At 44.1% G+C, this 18,486-nt stretch overlaps 1 long non-coding RNA gene across 3 annotated transcripts in view; it reads right to left on the reverse strand.

Moving 5' to 3' along the window:
* Nucleotides 1-18,486, reverse strand: part of LOC115933565 (uncharacterized) — a 77,741-nt gene that overhangs the window by 53,889 nt on the left and 5,366 nt on the right. Inside the window, exon 2 of one of the 3 annotated variants that reach the window (XR_004069436.3) lies at nucleotides 2,508-2,563. The exons of the other annotated variants lie outside the window; for them this stretch is intronic. This is a non-coding gene — a long non-coding RNA (uncharacterized lncRNA). The remainder of the gene's footprint in view (nucleotides 1-2,507; nucleotides 2,564-18,486) is intronic. 3 annotated transcript variants of the gene reach the window in all.

Raw genomic sequence — 18,486 nt, forward strand, 5'->3', positions numbered from 1 at the left:
GAACTCAGGTCACCACTGTAAAATGGCAGAGATCAAAAGAAAGTACTGCACCATGGTTACAAGGTCAAGTTCCCAAGGATGTAAAACAAGATGGAGACCTCATTCAGTTTTTTGTTTTTTGCTTTTTTTTCTTAAGAGACCTGCAGCAAAGTTTGTTACTGATCAGTTTGATGGGCTGGCATGAGCAGTAACCCATCTTTTATCCTGAGGTACTCCTCCTTATGACAGAACCATACTGAAAAACACACAAAGCACACCAGATTGGCTACAGCTTAAGACTAGCCTCATAAATCCTTTTTTTCACTAATCAAAACTTTGCAGAGGATATAAACAATGATTTTTATCATTCATTCAACTAGTCTGCACAGAGAAAGAGAGGCCAGAAGTCTGACTGGTAAAAACCTTTACCCTTTTGCTGGCAAGTCAGGCTTCTTGGTTCCCTTCCCCTGAGCTATGGTGCCCTTTTGACCCTGGAGTCTCCTAAAGGGGGAACAGATAAAGAGGTTTTTGCATACTGTAAAAGTGGTCTCTCCTCAGGAGATTTGCTCTGTTTGATCTGTAATTTCTTCCTGGTTTATTTTTAGGCCAAACAGTTGAAGGTTTGGAGAAATTAAACTTTTTCCAATTTGGGGGATGCATCCGAGGGGAGTGTCCTGTGGCATGGGGACACAATTACCCATCCGTGAAGAGAGGACAGAGGAGGAAAAAGAAAAAAGAAAGCATTTTTTTTTCCCCAAAGGAGTCCCAGTGATTCAGGATGCATTAGAGAGAAATACACACTGAAGATTGTTGGTTACCCATCTGGAAAGAGGGGAAAAATGAGTCCCTTTTTTCCTTCTTCTTCCCAGTGAATATGTGGGGCATGTAAGGGAGAGAAAGAAAAGGCATCCCTTTTCTTCCATCCTTATATCCCCAAGTTCCAGCAACCTCGGCAGAGTGCCACCCATGGGTGCCAGCATGGCTTTCACCCATGTAACAGGAAGGCCTAGAGGGTAGGAACTATCCACACTCACCTACACACTGGCCTGTCCTCCCTGCTGTCGGTAACCTCATCTATGCCATGGATACGGGTATGACCCTCATCCATGAAATGAAGGGAGGCCTAATCAGCAGGAATTAGTCATACTCAGCTATGCTGTGCCCCTTGACTTCTGTTGTCATCTGTCTCTGGATCCCTTAGATCCAGTTTTCCTTTCTAGGACTTCGACCAAAAGCTTGGAATTGAGTTTGGGACAAAAAGGTACCTCAGAAGGGTACATGGACTCTTATGTTAAGTCCCAGGTGGCCCTCGCTAGACTGTAGCCAGTAGCTGGCAGGGCCACTCCTTTGGTGCTTCCTTATCATAAGCCAAATGCTAAGGTGAAGCTGTGGAATTGGGTCCTCCTCAAACAAAGCAGTGAAAAAGGAGTCCTGTGAATTGGTGTCCTGGCCTAGTAAGATGCCTTCCCCTTCCAAAAAAAAAAAAAAACCACTCTTGCATAGAAAAGCTCCCTGTATTCACAAGGCTGTGTTAACTCCTGACATCATGGAGAAAAAAAAAAAAAAAAAAACAGCTTAAGTGCAGGGAGGGGAAGGTAACTGGGGGAAAAAGCTTCTTGCTCTCCTGCAAATGGGTTACCCCAACAGGGAGAGAAACTCCTAATCACTGCTTCCTCTCCTCTTCTAAGAAAACAGAAACTGCATTGTTCTGAATTACATTTTTGATGACTGGGCCAAATGCCCATTCTTCCCAGTAATTTCTGTAGTTTGCAACAACACTCTCAGCATTGTAAAAGCAGAGATGGATGCCATGAAAGCCCCAGTAGAAAGAAGAGAAATGCCATAGAAAAGACTGGATTGGAACGAGGCCGACATTCTCAACTCCCGAGAGCGAAAGTGGGGGTTCCTTTTCAGCATCCTGTCCTCTGCAGTTGCGCCATTTGCTGGGGTTTGTTTGTTTTGAGACAGAGTCTTGCTCTGTCACCCAGGCTGGAGTGCAGTGGCATAATCTCAACTCACTGCAACCTCCTCCTCCTTGGTTCAAGAGATTCTCCTGCCTTAGCCTCTCAAGTAACTGGGATTACAGGTGTGCACCACCACACTCAGCTAATTTTTTTTTAATATATGTTTTTGGTAAAGACGGGATTTCACCATGTTGGCCAGGCTGGTCTTGAAGTCCTGACCTCAGGTGATTCACCCACCTCAGCCTCCCAAAGTGCTGGAATTACAGGCGTGAGCTACCGCCCCCGGCTGCACTATTTGCTCTTAACTAGCTAATCAGAGGTTTGGTGCTTTGTCTACCTTCAGAAAAAAGTATAAGGACAAGAAGCCTCGGAAAAAAGTGAAATTATATGTTCACATTCACTCACCCCTTCTGATAAATCTCAGATGAGCCCCCAGATATGATGCAGGATTTTTCTCGGCTACTTTGCCACCCAGGGACCTCCATGGCCAGTGACGCCCCAACCTCCACCCCCAGCCTGGGCCTTGCTGGGCCGCAGGCCTACTGCTGGAGGTGCCCCACTCACTTGGTCCACCTGCATTATAGCTTGTACCAGCATACAGTGGTTCCCAACCTCTTGTTCTGCAACCAAGAAGAATGAGGATATGCTGATGATTCAAAGGGTGAGGAGGACAGAGAATAATTTTATTGAGCGATGGAACAACTCTCAGCAAAAAGGGGATGTGGGGTGGTCCCGCAACCCTGTAGTCTGTTGGTTTCTCTCCCAGTGTGGCTGAGTCCAGGGCTTTTATGGGCTCAGAATAGGTGAGTGCATGCTGATTGGTTTGTGAGTATGCAAATAAAAATTAAAACAAAGTTACCACTCAAAGATGGGCACAACAGTGTAAAAAAAAAACAATCAGGGAAGTGTAGGTATATGTAAAATAGGTGAAGGGTGGGATCCATCAGAGGAAAGTGCACCAAATGGGAAGAAAGGTTTTTGATCTGGTCTGAGAATTTACCTGGGACTGTCTTCGGCTTGAAGGTTGGGTTTCACCAGGGACCCACCCCTATCTGCTTAGGCATTTGTCTGCCTCCTGTCACTATCACTATGAAGAAATAATTGTGACTGGGTAATTTAGAAAGAAAAGAGGTTTAACTGACTCACAGTTCCCCATGGCTGGGGAGGCCTCAGGAAGCTTACAATCATGGTAGAAGGCACCTCTTCACAGGGTGGCAGAAGAGAGAATGAGTGCCAGCAGGGGAAATGCCAGACACTTATAAAACTATCAGATCTTGTGAGAACTTACTCACTATCATGAGAACAGCATGGGGGAAACCACCCCCATGATTCAATTATATCCCACCAGGTCCCTCTCATGACACATGGGGATTATGGAGATTAAAATTCAAGATGAGATTTGGGTGGGGACACAGCCAAACCATACCATCCTACTCCTGCCCCCTCCCAAATCTCATGTCCTCACATTTCAAAACATAATCATGCCTTCCCAACAGTCCCCAAAAGTCTTAACTCATTCCAGCATACACCCAAAAGTACAAGTCCAAAGTCTCATTTGAGACAAGGCAAGTCCCTTTTGCCAATGAGCCTGTAAAATCAAAAACAAGCTAGTTACTTCCTAGATACAATGGGGGTACAGGCACTGGGTAAATACACCCATTCCAAATGGGAGAAATTGGCCAAAACAAAGGGGCTACAGGCCCCATGCAAGTCCACAAACCAATAACAGCAGTCATTAAACCTTAAAGTTCCAAAATGATCTCCTATGACTCCATGTCTCACATCCAAGTCAAGCTGATGCAAGAGGTGGGCTCTCATGGCCTTGGGAAGCTCCGCCACTGTGGCTTTGCAGGGTGCAGCCCCCCTTCCAGCTGCTTTCACAGGCTAGCATTGAGTGTCTGCAGCTTTTCCAGGTGCATGCTGCAAGCCGTCGGTGGATCTACCATTCTGGGGTCTGGAGGACAGTGGCCCTCTTCTCACAGCTCCACTAGGCAATGCCCCGGTGGGGACTCGGTGTGGGGTCTTCAACCCCAGATTTCCCTTCTGCACTGCCCTAGCAGAGGTTCTCCATGAGGGCTCCATCCCTGCAGCAAACTCCTATCTGGATATCCAGGCATTTCCATACATCCTCTGAAATCTAGGTGGAGATTCCCAAACCTCAATTCTTGACTTCTGTGCACCCGCAGGCCCAACACCATGTGGAAGCCACCAAGGCTTGGGGATTGCACCCTCTAAACCAATGGCCTGAGCTGTACATTGGCCCCTTTTATCCATGGCTAGGACACAGGGCACCAAGTCTGGAGACTGCACAAAGCAGCAAAGCCCCAGACCTGGCCCACAAAACCATTTTTTCCCTCCTAAGCCTTCAGATCTGTGATGGGAGGAGCGGCCATTAGGACCTCTGACATGTCCTGGAGACATTTTCTCCACTATCTTGGTGATTAACATTTGGCTCCTCATTACTGCAACTGGTCATGTGGGCATAGCTGGTATTGATGACTACCTTCTTCTACTACCCCTTCTCTATTACCTTTGCCTTCAGCAAGCACCTCAGGGGGTCATGGTTTTTACCTGGTGTAGTGACTCAAACTTTCATTCCTGAAGGGCCTGGGCCATTCGTAGTCCTGCCTGGATTGGGTTGTTGTAGTTTCTGATTGACCCTAATCATAGGGCATGGTAATACTAAGAGACGCCCTAAGGAATGTCCTGTATTCCATGCATACTCTTCCTTACCTCCATTGTGGAGTAGCAGACTGATTTCATCTTGATAGTTTGGGTAAATCATCTTAGCCAGCACTTAACTCCTTTCTTAGCCTGTTGACTTAGAAGTAGGAGGAGTCCAAAGTGGCCAAGTGGCAGTCTTAACTTCCACTTTAATGGAATCATTATGTGTCTCCTGGTGGCAGCATTCCTCCCTCTGGAACTAAGACCTCTAGGCCAGCAGAACGTAATGTAACTGCAACAGGAAGCAAACATTTTGCTAGTGGGTCACTAGGGGTGATGGTGAGTGGTACCACTTCCACTTCCACCCCTTGATTCCTGGACCCATGAATCCTGGCTATGGGAGAAATAGTACCACATTTTGGAAGCTAATTCAGGGCATATACAGCCTTCTGGAGAACTTTGACCCAGCCCTGCAAAGTATTGTCACCTAGTTGCCATTGTAATTGTGACTTCAAAAGGCTACTCCACTGTTCTATTAATCCAGTTGCTTCAGGATGATGGTGAACATGGTAAGACCACCAAATTCCATTAGCATGAGCCCACTGCTGCACTTCTTTAGTCACAAAGTGCCTTGGTCAGAGGCAGTGCTGTGTGGAATACCAAGACAGTGGATAAGGCATTCCATGAGTCCATAGATGTTTCTATGGACTGCAATTCCATATGCAGTCTACTATGCAATTCTTCTAGGCAGAAGCATTGCAGGCAGGATAGGCAAAACCATATTCAGAGTAAGTGGCTATTCCAGTGAGGACAATCATATTTCCATGATGGAAAGGTCCAGTATAATAAACCTGCCACCAAGTAGGTGGCTGATCACCCCAAGGAATGATGCTATATCAAGGGCCCAGCATTGGTCTTTGCTGCTGGCAAATTGGGCACTCAGCAGTGACCATAGAAAGGGCAGCCTTGGTGAGTGGAAGTCCATGTTGCTGAACGCATGCAAAACCTCCATCTCTGCCACCATAGCCACTTTGTTCATGAGCCCATTGGGTGATGACAGGGGAGGGTGGGGAAAGAGACTGAGTGGTGTCCACAGAACAAGTCATCCTATCCACTTGATTATTAAAATCCTCCTCACACTCTGATGAGCACTCACATGGGATACAAATATCTTCACAGTTTTTGACCACTCAAGAGAGGTCCATCTACATACCTCTTCCCCAAATTTATTTGTCACCAATTTTCCAATCATGCTTCTTCCAAGTCCCTGACCATCCAGCCAAACCATTGGCTACATACAGCTCATGATCATTTCTCCTTCCAAGCAAAGTGCACAACCAGGTGCTCTGCTTGAAGTTCTGCCCACTTGGAAGATTTCCCTTTGCCACTGTCCTTCAGGGATGTCCTAGAAAGAGGCTGTAGTGCTGCAGCTGTCCACTTTCGGGTAGTTCCTGCATATCATGAAGAATCATCTAGAAACCAGGCCCTAGTCTTCTCTTCCTCTGATCATAGGTAACTATGAGGCCATCAGTGAAGGCTTGGGGAGAGAAGGCAGGGTGGCAGGAGTGGAGACCATGGGCATTTGAACCACTTCCTCATGTAACTTACTTGTGCCTTCAGGACCTGCTTGAGCCTGATCACATATATACCACTTCCATTTGATGATGGAATGCTGCTGTGCATAACCCACTTTATGGCTAGATGGGTCAGAAAGCATCCAGTTTATGATAGGCAGTTCAGGTTGCATGGTGACTTGATGATCCATATTCAAATGTTCAGTTTCCACCAAGGACCAGTAGCAGGCCAAGAGCCGTCTCTCAAAAGGAGAGTATTTATCTGCAGAAGATGGCAGAGCCTTGCTCCAAAATCCTAGAGGCCTCCACTGTAATTCACCTATGCAGGCCTGCCAAAGACTCCAAACAGCATCCTTATCTGCCACTGACACCTCAAGCACCATTGGATCCACTGGGTCATATGGCCCAAGTGGCAGAGCAGCTTGCATAGCAGCCTGGACCTACTGCAGAGCCTTCTCCTTTCTGGACCCCACTCAAAACTGGCAGCCTTTCAGGTCACTCAATAAATTGGCAGGAGTAACACCCCTAAATGGGGAATGTGTTGCCTCCAAAATCCAAATAGGCCCACTAGGCACTGTGCCTCTTTTTTGGTTGTAGGAGGGGCCAAATGCAGCAACTTATCCCTCACCTTAGAAGGAATATCTAATACTCCACAGGCCCCACAGCACTGGACTCCTAGAAATTTTACTGAGGTGGCAGGTCCCTGATTTTTAGTCAGGGATTTTAGATTTTAGATTTATTTCCCATCCCCTGGCACACAAATGTCTCACCAGTAAGTCCAGCATGCTTGCTACTTCTTGCTCACTGGATCCAATCAGCACAATGTCATCAATGTAATGGACCAGTGTGATATCTTGTGGAAGGGGAAAATGATTAAGATCTTGTGAAAACTCACTCACTATCACGAGAACAACCATGGGGAAAACCGCCCCCATGATTCAATTACCTCCTACCGAATCCCTCCCACAACACATGAGGATTATGGCGTTTACAATTCAAGATAAGATTTGGATGGGGACACAGCCAAACCATATCAATATCCAAAACTACAGCGTGTTCAAAACAGATCTTGTCACTGTTTAAATAGCTCTCCTTTGGGGTCTCATTTCTGTCAGAGTAACTGTCATCATCTCAGCCACTCGGGCTCCAGAACGTGGGGTCAGCCTTCACTCCACTTTCTCGGTTTGCCCCACACCTAGCAGTCACCAAGAAGCTGTTCCTACTGTAGTTTTTTCATCTCTTCCTTGCTGTCCATTCCCATTGCCATTGTCATGTAGGTATTTAGTGCCAGATGCCTAGGAACTACTGGGCTTCTGATGGCTAACCATAACCTACATAACCTTGTTTTCTTTTCTCTCTTTTTTTTTTTTTAGACAGGGTCTCACTCTGGCAGCCAGGGTGGAGTGCAGTAGTGTTGATCTCAGCTCACTGCAGCCTCAACCTCCCTGGCTGAAGCGATCCTCCCACCTCAGCCTCCTCAGTGGCTGAGACTACATGTGTGTTCCACCATCCCTGGCTTTTTCTTTTTCTTTTTTTTTTTTTTTTTGAGACAGAGTCTCGCTCTGTTGCTCAGGCTGGAGTGCAGTGGTGCGATCTCGGCTCTCTGCAACATCCATCTCCCAGGTTCAAGCGATTTTCATGCCTCAGCCTCCTGAGTGCCTGGGATTACAGGCATGCACAAGTGGATAGGGTGACTTGTTCTGTGCACCACCATGCCTGGCTGCTTTTTGCATTTTTTTTTTTTTAGTACAGACAGGGTTTTGCCATTTGGGCCAAGCCAGTCTCAAACTCCTGACTTCAAGTGATCCACCCACCTCAGTATTCCAAAGTGCTAGGATTACAGGTGTGAGCCATCATGCCTGGGCTAATTTTTTTATTTTTTGTAGAGATGGGGTTTCCCTGTATTGCCCAAGCTGGTCTTGAATTCCTGGGCTCAAGTGATCCTCCTGCCTCAGCCTCCCAAAGTTCCAGGACTACAGGTGTGTGCCACCACACCTGGCCTTTTTTTAATTTTTATTTTTTTAAGAGACAGGGTCTCTCTATGTTGCCCAAGCTGGTCCTGAACTCCTAGTCTCAAGCGATCCTGCCTTGGCCTTCTAAAAATGCTGGGATTACAGATGTGAGCCACCTCACCTAGCCTACTTCTGTCTATTCTTGATACCACTCCCAAATTAGTATTTTTAAATGATGTTTTGTGCATGTTAATCAACTCTCCAAAATGTCTGTCAGTTGCCAAAGAACTGACAGTCACATGTACTGGCCAGAACGAGTTGCACTCCTTAGCCTGACAATGCACTGCTGTATCAGAAGACCTGGCTTTCAGCCACCTGTTTCTTCAACAAATGCTAGCTAAGTTTCCATTCTGTACCAAGCTTTGTCCTAAGTGTTGGGAATATAAGTGAACCAGAGAGACAGTTATTGCCCTCAGTGAACTTGTTGCCTGGTGGGGAAGACAGCCAATTAGATTAACAATTACAGTTCAGGGTGACAAGTGTTGTCATATAGTCACTTCGTGGGGGTTTGTAGAAGCCCGAGGCAGAGCCAAACTTGGGGTGCGTGAATACAAAACAAGTGTCAGAGAAGGCTTTCCCGGGTAAAGAACTTTCAACCTCATTTCCCACTATTTCCCTTTTGCAACTTTCTGTTCCATTATTCATCATTCTTTCCATATCTTATCTTTCCCTCAAGGTCCATGTTAAGTTTCTTCCCGGATCTCATGCTCATGGTGATCATCTTCTTCTCAGCTCTGATGGTATTACTAATTGGTGTAGGAGCTATGCTAACTTGAATTTATGTATGTGTTTATACACATGTACATACACACCCATTAATTAGAATCATACAAAAATTATAGAATACTTAACCATTTTTAGCCCACAAAATGGCAATTCCATATGGTTCAACCATATGACTTGGAAACTTTCCCTAGAGCTATCCCTATATAAATCCACATACAAACTTACAGTTTAGCTTGAAGACATAAACTTATAAGCAGCCCTACAAATGCTCTGTCATATTTCCTACAGTCAAAAAAGTGTAAATTCTCATTTACATATTTTACATCTGATCACATGTACACATATAAACCCACAAAACGACAAATTCATTCACAAACGTCCTCATATAGCATACATTCAATATGCACACATGAAGCCGACAGATGCAGGAAATGCTAATGCACACACTCTCGCACACAAAGTCATTATAACCAACACATGAGTATACCCAGAAGCCCCACACATATGCTTGCATATACACATTCGTACCCAGATATATCCAGAATAATTCCCAAACTTAACAAAGCCAGGCACGTGGGCATCCTCGGGAGAATTTCACCCACTCACTTCTACCCTGTGTTTTTGCAGACCTAAAAAATCAGGTAACAAGGTGATACAACTCTGTTTAAAATAGGGATTCATAAGCTCTGAGCAAGGATCTGGAGAACTCTACTGTAAGTAAAGAGCTTATGCTGTTATGCACAGAGTCTGTAACATTCACCATGGCTACTCAAAGGCCTTTTTTGGGCTTATGCCCTCAGTAAGGTTAATGAGGCATTAGTGTCCCCTGATCCAGGTAAGGCCTTTTTTTTGTTTTGTTTTGAGTCCCTGCCAGGCCAACTTTCCTGCTGGGTTGGGGAAGATGAAAGCCAGTGACGGAGAAGGTGGGCTGGAAGCAGTTATGGGTGTAAATTATGACAAGCAACAGCCAGAGTTGTCCTAGGTGGACAGTCGTGGTGGCAGGGAACTGGCTATAGCTGACAGATCTGAGAGTACAGGGAGGGAAGACTCGTGGTGGGCAGGGGAGGGGGGTCTGTTCCTCTGTCGCATGCGCAAAGCTTCTTGGCTCCAGTTTCCCTCTGGCTTGTTTCCCCACCACGCTGTCTCTGTCTGGTTTCCATGGACACCAAGAGCTATCACAGGCACAGCACAAGAAACCCTGAGCAGAGAGAAACATCAGGCTGGGGCTGTGTTTTTAGCTCTTAGGCCCTGTGAAAATTAGGAAGGAACTGTTTCTGTAAACTTTTTTGAAGTGTGACATACTGTAGAGGAGCATTATACATATCATTAGTGTGCAGCCCTCTGAATTCTCATGAAGTGAATACACCTATGTAACCCCCACTCAGATCAAGATCTAGAACATGACCTGCACCCAGACACCCTCCTTATAGCCCTCTTCCATCACTATCCCTGAATATAACCAGAATCCTGACTCCTCGTTCATTGATTAGTTTGATCTGGTTTGAACTTTATATGATTGGAATCATACAGTAATATTCTTTTGTGCCTAGCTTCTTTAACTCATTATTACATCTGTGAGATTCATAGCAGTACCATAGTATTGTATAGCAATGATTTAGTATTCCATTGGAAGAATATACCACTATTTATCCACCCCTCCACTGCCAGACAAATGAGTTGTTTCCAGTTGTTTACTAATAGTAGTGCTACAAATATGCTGGTGCAAAGTGTATATATCTGATAAAGAATATAGATAAATAATATATGTAGAATATATAAAGATTTTTACAAATCAATAAGAAAAAAATAAGCAACTCAATAAAACATTAATTGAACAAGTACTTTTTTTTTTTTTTTTTTTGAGACAGGGTCTCTCTCTGTCACCCAGGCTGGGGTGCAGTGGTGGAATCATAGCTCATTGCAGCCTCAACCTCCTGGGCTCAGGTGATCCTCCCACCTCAGCCTCCCAAGTAGCTGGGCTCACAGGCCCGCGCCACCATGTCCAGCTAATTTTTGTACAGACAGGGTCTCCCTAACGTTGCCCAGGCTGGTCTTGAACTCCTGGGCTCAAGTAAGCCTGCCCGCCTTGGCCTCCCAAAGTGCTGGGATTACAGGTTTGAGCCATTGTGCCGCGCAACAGGTAATTAATATAAGAAGAAACGACCTTTAAAAATATGAAAAGGCACTCAATCTCCTTAGTCACCAGGAAAATGCAAATTAAAACTACAATTAGATACTACTACAAATGTCTAAGGAAGGCTAAAATTAAAAGACTAGCAAAATTGAGGGGCCAATGAGAATTTTGAACAGCTGGAACTCTCATTCACTGTTGGTGGGAGTGTAAATTGACAGCCACTTTGGAACACTGTTTGGCAGTACCAACCAAAGCTGAACAGACGTACCCTATGACAAAGCAATTCAACTCCTAGGTATATACCTCTTAGAAATGTGAGTACTGTATAAGTAGTGTTGATGGACTTCAACTGCAAAGTGTTAAAATTGAGTCAAGCTGCTAGTATGCATAATCAATCAGCAGCAGACTGATCATTTAAAATATTCTTTCAGGGCCAGGAATGGTGGCTCATGCCTGTAATCCCACCACTTTGGGAGGCCAAGGCGGGTGGATCACCTGAGGTCAGGAGTTCAACATGTGCCTGGCCAACATAGTGAAACCCCGTCTCTATTAAAAATTCAAAAATTATATGGGGGTGGTGGCACATGCCTGTAGTCCCAGTTACTCAGGAGGCTAAGGCAGGAGAATCACTTGAACCCGGGAGGCAGAGATTGCAGCGAGCTGAGATCACGCCACTACACTCCAGCCTGGGTGACAGAGTGAGACTCTGTCTCAAAAAAAAAAAAAAAAAAAAACAAAAACCTTTTTCAGTTGTCCATTATAAGCAATATTGTTGGCTAGATCACTTTGGGAGGCTGAGGCAGGAGGACAACTCAAGGCCAAGAGTTCAAGACCAGCCTGGTCAACATAGCAAGGCGTCTCTGCAAAAAAGAAAACAAAATTAGCCTGGCGTGGTGGCATATGCCTGTAGCCCTAACTACTTGGGAGACTCAGATGGGAGGATTCATTGAGGCTAGGAGGTTGAGGCTGTAGTGAGGTATGATCATACTACAACACTCTACCCTGGGTGACTGAGCAAGACCCTGTGTCTAAAAAGGTAAAACAAAAACCAACATTGTTCGCAATTTTGAATTGTTATCCAAAACTTTTTTTTTTTTTTGAGACAAGGTCTCGTTCTTTCACCCAGGCTGGAGTGCAATGGCTCGATCCCAGCCCATTGCAACCTCTGCCTCCCAGGTTCAAGTAATCCTCCCTCCTCTGACCCCAGACCAGCTGGGACTACAAGTGCCTGCCACCACACTCAGATAATTTTTGTATTTTTTGGTAGAGATTGTCTCATTATGTTGCCCAGGCTGGTCTTGAACTCCTGACCTCAAGCAATACACCAACCTCGGCCTCCCAAAGTGCTAGGATTGCAGGTGTGAGCCATCGCACCCAGCCAATCCACAACTTTTTAATATATCTCTCCTATATATTTACCCAAATTGTTAAAGAGAGCTGGGTTAAAAAGTAGAGCCCTGTGCCATAGCTCTAAAGATTTCCCTCCTTTCTTTTCTTTCCTTTCCCTTCTCCCTCTCCTTCTCTCCCCTCCCCTTCCCTCTGCTACCCTTCCTTACCTTTCCCTTCCTTTCCCTTCCCTTCCCTACATTTTTATTAGGCAATTGGGTGCCATTAACTGCAATTAGATACGTAGGTGGAAACACTGGTTTGTGCCAAAATCTCCTCTCTATGAGGAGCCAGAGCAGTATGGCTGGAGAATCTCAAGATCTAGAGAAGGGCGTTTTAGGCAGAGGTCTATATACAAAGGCCATGAGCTGCAAGTGAACTTGGCATTCAAAGAACAGAAGGAAGATAGCATTTGAGCACTACTAGTAATCTGCTAGGTACCCCAGGATATCTCCCAAGAAATTGGCACCTTGCTCTGAGCTCAAATTTCTTGGCGGGGTTAATGACAATTTTCTACCTGTCCATATTACTGAATATCACTTGTTATGTGTTCCTTATTGCTACATTCCACTGCTTGTTGGCATCTTTGCTTCATTGTCTTGGCACTTTCAAGATGGCTCAATCCCATAGCTGGCAAGTTGGTGCTGATTGTCATATGGGAGCTCAGCTGTGGTTGTGGGTGTGAGTGGGGAGCTCGTTTCTCTCTCCATGGTCCTCTCCATGAAGAGCTGGAATCTTCACAGTTTGGTGGCTAGATTCCAAAAGTGAGCATTCCAAGAGAACCAGAAGGAAATTGCATTGCCTTTTATGACTTAGTTTTGGAGGTGGCATAACGTCACTAACACCATAGTTACAATTCCACCCAGATTCAAAGGAGAGGAACATAGACCTATGGAGAGGAGTCTCAATCCTACTGTAAGAATTTCATATGGGAACCTTGAAGACATTATGCTAAGTGAAATAAGCCAGCCATTCTACTCGTATGAGGTGCCTAGAGTACTCAAATTAATAGAGACAAAAGTAGAATGATGGATCCCATGGGCTGGGGGGAGGAGAGAATGGAGAGTTAGTGCTCAGTGGTATGGAATGTCAGTTTGGGAAGATGAAAAAGTTCTGGGAAAGATGGCAGTGAGGGTTGTACAATGTGAATGTGCTTAATGCCACTGAGCTGTACATTTTTAAATGGTTAAAATGATACATTTTATGTTATGTGTATTTTGCCACTATATAAAAAAAGGTCATATGGAATGGGAGATGTTGTCACAGCCATTTTTGGAAAATACAAACTCCCACACACTTTTTGGGATAGTCTGTAGTAGGATGAATACATGGATGTGTACATGGAAGCACAATATCCATGCTCGCAGACTCCAAACTAAGACCCTCTACCCCTAATAAGGAAGGTCGGAAGGCTCAGCAGAGTCAGGGTTCTAAGGTTCTCACATTGCTTAGGAGAGACTCATCCCCATGCCAGGTGCTTCTCCAAGATTTCCACTCCCCTCTACCATTTGCCTGGTTTCTGTTACTCTTCAGAATCTCCCAGTAGTTTTTTCCTTCCTTTCCTTTCTTCCCTCCCTCCCTCCCTCTCCCCCCTCCCCCTCCTTCTTCTCTCTCTCTTTTTTTCTTTCTTGAGGAAGAGTCTCACTCTGTTACCCAGGCTGGAGTGTGATGGCATGATCTCGGCTCATTGCAATCTCTGGCTCTTGGATTCAACCAATCCTCCCACCTCAGCCTCCCAAGTCGCTACGAGTACAGGTGTGTACCACCACACCCAGCTGATTTTTGTATTTTTAGTACAGATGGGGTTTTGTCATGTTGTGCAGGCTGGTCTCAAACTCCTGGCCTCAAGTGATCTGCCTGCCTTGGCCTCCCAAAGTGCTGGAATTACAGGCATGAGCTACCACGCCCAGCCCTGTTATTGTTTTTTAATCAGTGGGAGAATTATCTGAAAGGGTTTACACTACCATACTGGAAGCAGAACTCCTTAAAAAATTGAATTTGTAGTTAAAAACTTTCCCACAAAAACTTGGTCACTGAGAGGAATTACTACCAACTTTTCAGTATGTATATTAGTTTTCTATTGCTGCATAACAAATTACTGCAAATTCAACAGTTTCAAACAACAGACATTAAACATCTTGCAGTCCTGTAGGTCAGATGATAAGGCATACAGAGGCTGGGTTCTCTAGCCCAGAAATCTCACAAGGGGCCAGGATGGTGGCTCAGGCCTGTAATCCCAGCATTTTGGGAGGCTGTGGTGGGATGCTCATTCGAGGCGAGGAATTTAAGACTAGCCTGGGCAACATAGTGAGAGCTTGCCTCTACAAAAAATAACTAGCCAGGCATGGTGCTACAGACCTGTAGTCACAGCTACTCGGAAGACTGAGATAGGAGGATCACTTGAGCCCAGGAGGTCAAGGCTGCAGTGAGTTATGATTGTGCCACTGCATTCCAGCCTGGGCAACAGAGACAGCCTATCTCAAAAAAAAAAAAAAAAAAGTAGGCTGGGTGCAGTGGTTCACGCCTGTAATCCCAGCACTTTGGGAGGCTGAGGTGGGCAGATCGCTTGAGGTCAGGAGTTCGAGACCATCCTGGCCAACGTGGTGAAACCCCATCTCTACTAAAAATACAAAATTAGCCAGGTGTGGTGACAGGCGCCTGTAATCCCAGCTACTCGGGAGACTGAGGCAGGAGAATCACTTGAACCTGGGAGCCAGAGGCTGCAATGAGCTGACATCGTGCCACTGCACTCCAGCCTGGGCAACACAGCGAGACCCTGTCTCAAAAAAAAAAGTCTCACAAGGCTGCAATGAAGGTAGCAGACAGCTGGGTTCTCATCAGAGCTCAGGAGCTCCTTCCGAGCTCATTCAGGTTTTTGGCAGAATTCAGTTACTTCTGGTTGTAGGACTGAGCTGCTCATTTTCTTGCTGTTGGCTGGGGGTTACTCTTAGCTCCAAGAGGCCACTCTTAGGTCCTTGCTAAGTATCCCCTTCCATCCTGGAGAACCTTCCTACTATTGAATGCTTCTCACATTTTTAATATCTTTTGCCAAGAAAAGCCCTATCCTACTTAAGGACTCATCTGATTGGGTCAGGCCCATGGAGGATAATATCCTTAGCGTAAAAACAACTGATCTGGGAACTTAATTACCAAAATCCCTTTGTAGCAGCACCCAAATTCATGTTTGATTAACTAACTGGGAAAAGGTATGTGTGTACCAGGGGCCAGGAATCTTAGAGGCCATCTTATAATTCGGCTTACCACAGTATGCCAGTTAGATTTCATTTATGTCTGTATTTTAAGAGCTTCACCTTCTAAAGTACATAATAAGATATGGATAGTTATAGTATAACTATATTTATAGTTTGCCCCAAAATAATCTGGGGTATAGATGAAACAAGATTGATCCACGTTGATATTGCTGAAGGTGGAAAATGAGTGTTCATTACTTTATTCTCCCTACTTTTGCTAATGTATGAATTTTGGGCCAGGCACCATTGCTCATGCCTGTAATCCCAGCACTCTGGGAGGCCAAGGCAGGAGGGTCACTTGAGCTCAGGAGTTTGAGACCAGCCTGGGAAAGATGGCGAAGCCCCGTCTCTGGGGAAAAAAAAAAAAAAAATTGTCAGATAAATTATTCCAGAGCATAGAAACATTTTTTAAAACTTTCAACTATGTGTGTGTTGGTGGGATTTTGAGGGACAAGGTCTTGGTCTGTCACCCAGGCTGGAGCGCAGTGGTGAGATCATAGTTCACTGTAACCTTGAACTCCTGGGCTCAAGTGATTCTCCCTCCTGAGTCTTTATTTTTATAGAGACAAGGTCTCACTGTGTTGCCAGGGCTGGTCTTGATCTCCCGGCCTCAACAGATCCTCCCACTTCCACTTATGAAAGTGCTGGGATTACAGACATGAGCCACGGCACCTGGCCTATGATGCAAGTATAACATTAGTATCTAAACAAGGCAAAGGTAGCATAAAATTACTTTAGTATTACTTAATAATATTACTTACTTCCAACATTACTTAAGAATATTAATGCAAAAATTCTCAAAATGTTACCTTACAGAATTCGGCAATATATAATAAAAGTAAATTTACATTTATCTTTGACCCAGTAATTCCATTTTTTAAAGAATTTTACCTTGAAGACATACCCATAATAGTACAAAAATACATAAATGCCCCTAAATATATTAACTGAAAAAAAAATGTATATACACACAATGGGATACTGTGCTGTGTAGCTATAAAAAAGGAGTATGATCTTTTTTTACATAATAGTGAAATAGCATGTGGTCCTTTCCAGAATATATTAAGTATAAAAGCAAATTTCAAAATTGTGCACATACATATAATGTTACTTTTTTGTGTCAGAAAGAGAAATGAGAAAATATACATGTAACTGTCTATTTTCTATAAAAAGAAACACAGGAAGGAGTAAATCACAGTCTATGTGATTGGTTGCCCACAGCAGGTAGGTGGGAAGTGGTGAAAAGGATCGGAATGAAGGGTGAAAGTGACACTCATGTGGGTATACTGATTGTATTGCTTTAACTTTGAATCTGTTAATGTTTTACATACCCAAAAACGTTAATAAAGTCACTAATCATGAGGGGCAAAAAACTGAAGCTACAATACTAAAGAAACAAATGAGCTTAATTGTATTTCGAATACAAACCATAACCACACTGAAGAAGGAAAAAAAAGGATTAACCCAACTAACGTTTGAACACAATACTTATACTATATGACAAACTGTATTTGTCAGTTTTGGACAAAAAGTCATAAACAAATACTGAATTCTAGTTCAAAGGGCTTTTGTTTTTTAAAATGGTATGGGTTAGCAACTCCGAAACTACTTCCTATGTAGTGTAGGATTGAGCAAATGAGTAAATATACTGAGGATAAAAGGAGCCAAGTTTCTCACTGTTGAAGCAGGAAGTCATAATTATGGAAAGGGGGAAGACTAGAACAAATCCTGTTATGCTAAAATGCATTGGTATTATCCATATAAAGTATACTTTAATAAATGGATTCAGATGCATGTATATATGTACATATATCTCTTTTTTGGCTCAATCAACTGAAAGGTCCAAAAGCAAAGACACTCTAGTAGTACTGAGAACACCTAGCACCCAGATCTTGGTTTCTAAATACCATCCTCCATTAAAAGGATCCTTGGAAGCAGGGCTTGTTGCTGTGCTAAGAAAGTAAGAAAGTGACTGGGCGTGGTGGCTCAAGCCTGTAATCCTAGCACTTTGGGAGGCTGAGGCGGGTGGATTGCCTGAGCTCAGGAGTTCGAGACCAGCCTGGGAAACCCCGTCTTTACTAAAATACAAAAAATTAGCCTAGCGTAGCGGCATGCGCCTGTAATCCCAGCTACTCAGGAGGCTGAAGCAGGAGAATTGCTAGAACCCGGGAGGTGGAGGTTGCAGTGAGCTGAGATTGAGCCACTGCACTCCAGCCTGGGCAGCAGAGCGAGACACTGTCTCTAAAAAAAATTTTTTTTTAAAAAGTAAGAAAGTGCTAAACAAACACAGAAACAACAACAACAACAAAGGTGAAGACATCAAAAGAACATAGGAGCCAACCTGAGTATCAAAATAAATAATAATATTCATGGAGCAAAATAAGCATATACAAGGCCATACTGATACAAATGAATGAATGAGAAAGGAAAGCTTTCCCTTATGGTAGAATACCAAGTAATAAATATAAATGGAATGATGGAGTTGGAAAATCAGCATTTTGCATCCATCATAGTAATAATCTCTTCAGCCATAAGTAATCACTGGATTCTAAAAATTTGTGAGTGAAAGTTCAGTGAAGAAAGGATAGCCATATAATCTCCAAGTATCCCTTTAAAAACTACTTATTACAAAGGGAAAAGTCACTTTACTGTAGATCAGCCTCATGAACCCCACCTTAACCAATGAACTAAAGTAAGCATCATTAATAAATGGAAAAAATTGGCATCCCAACTGATATGCTGCCCAAAAAGGACATAGTATCTTTGTTTGTTTGTTTGTTTGTTTAGATGGAGTCT

This window comes from Gorilla gorilla, chromosome 12 (genome assembly GCF_029281585.2).
Source record: "Gorilla gorilla gorilla isolate KB3781 chromosome 12, NHGRI_mGorGor1-v2.1_pri, whole genome shotgun sequence".
Classification (NCBI taxonomy): Eukaryota; Metazoa; Chordata; class Mammalia; order Primates; family Hominidae; genus Gorilla; species Gorilla gorilla.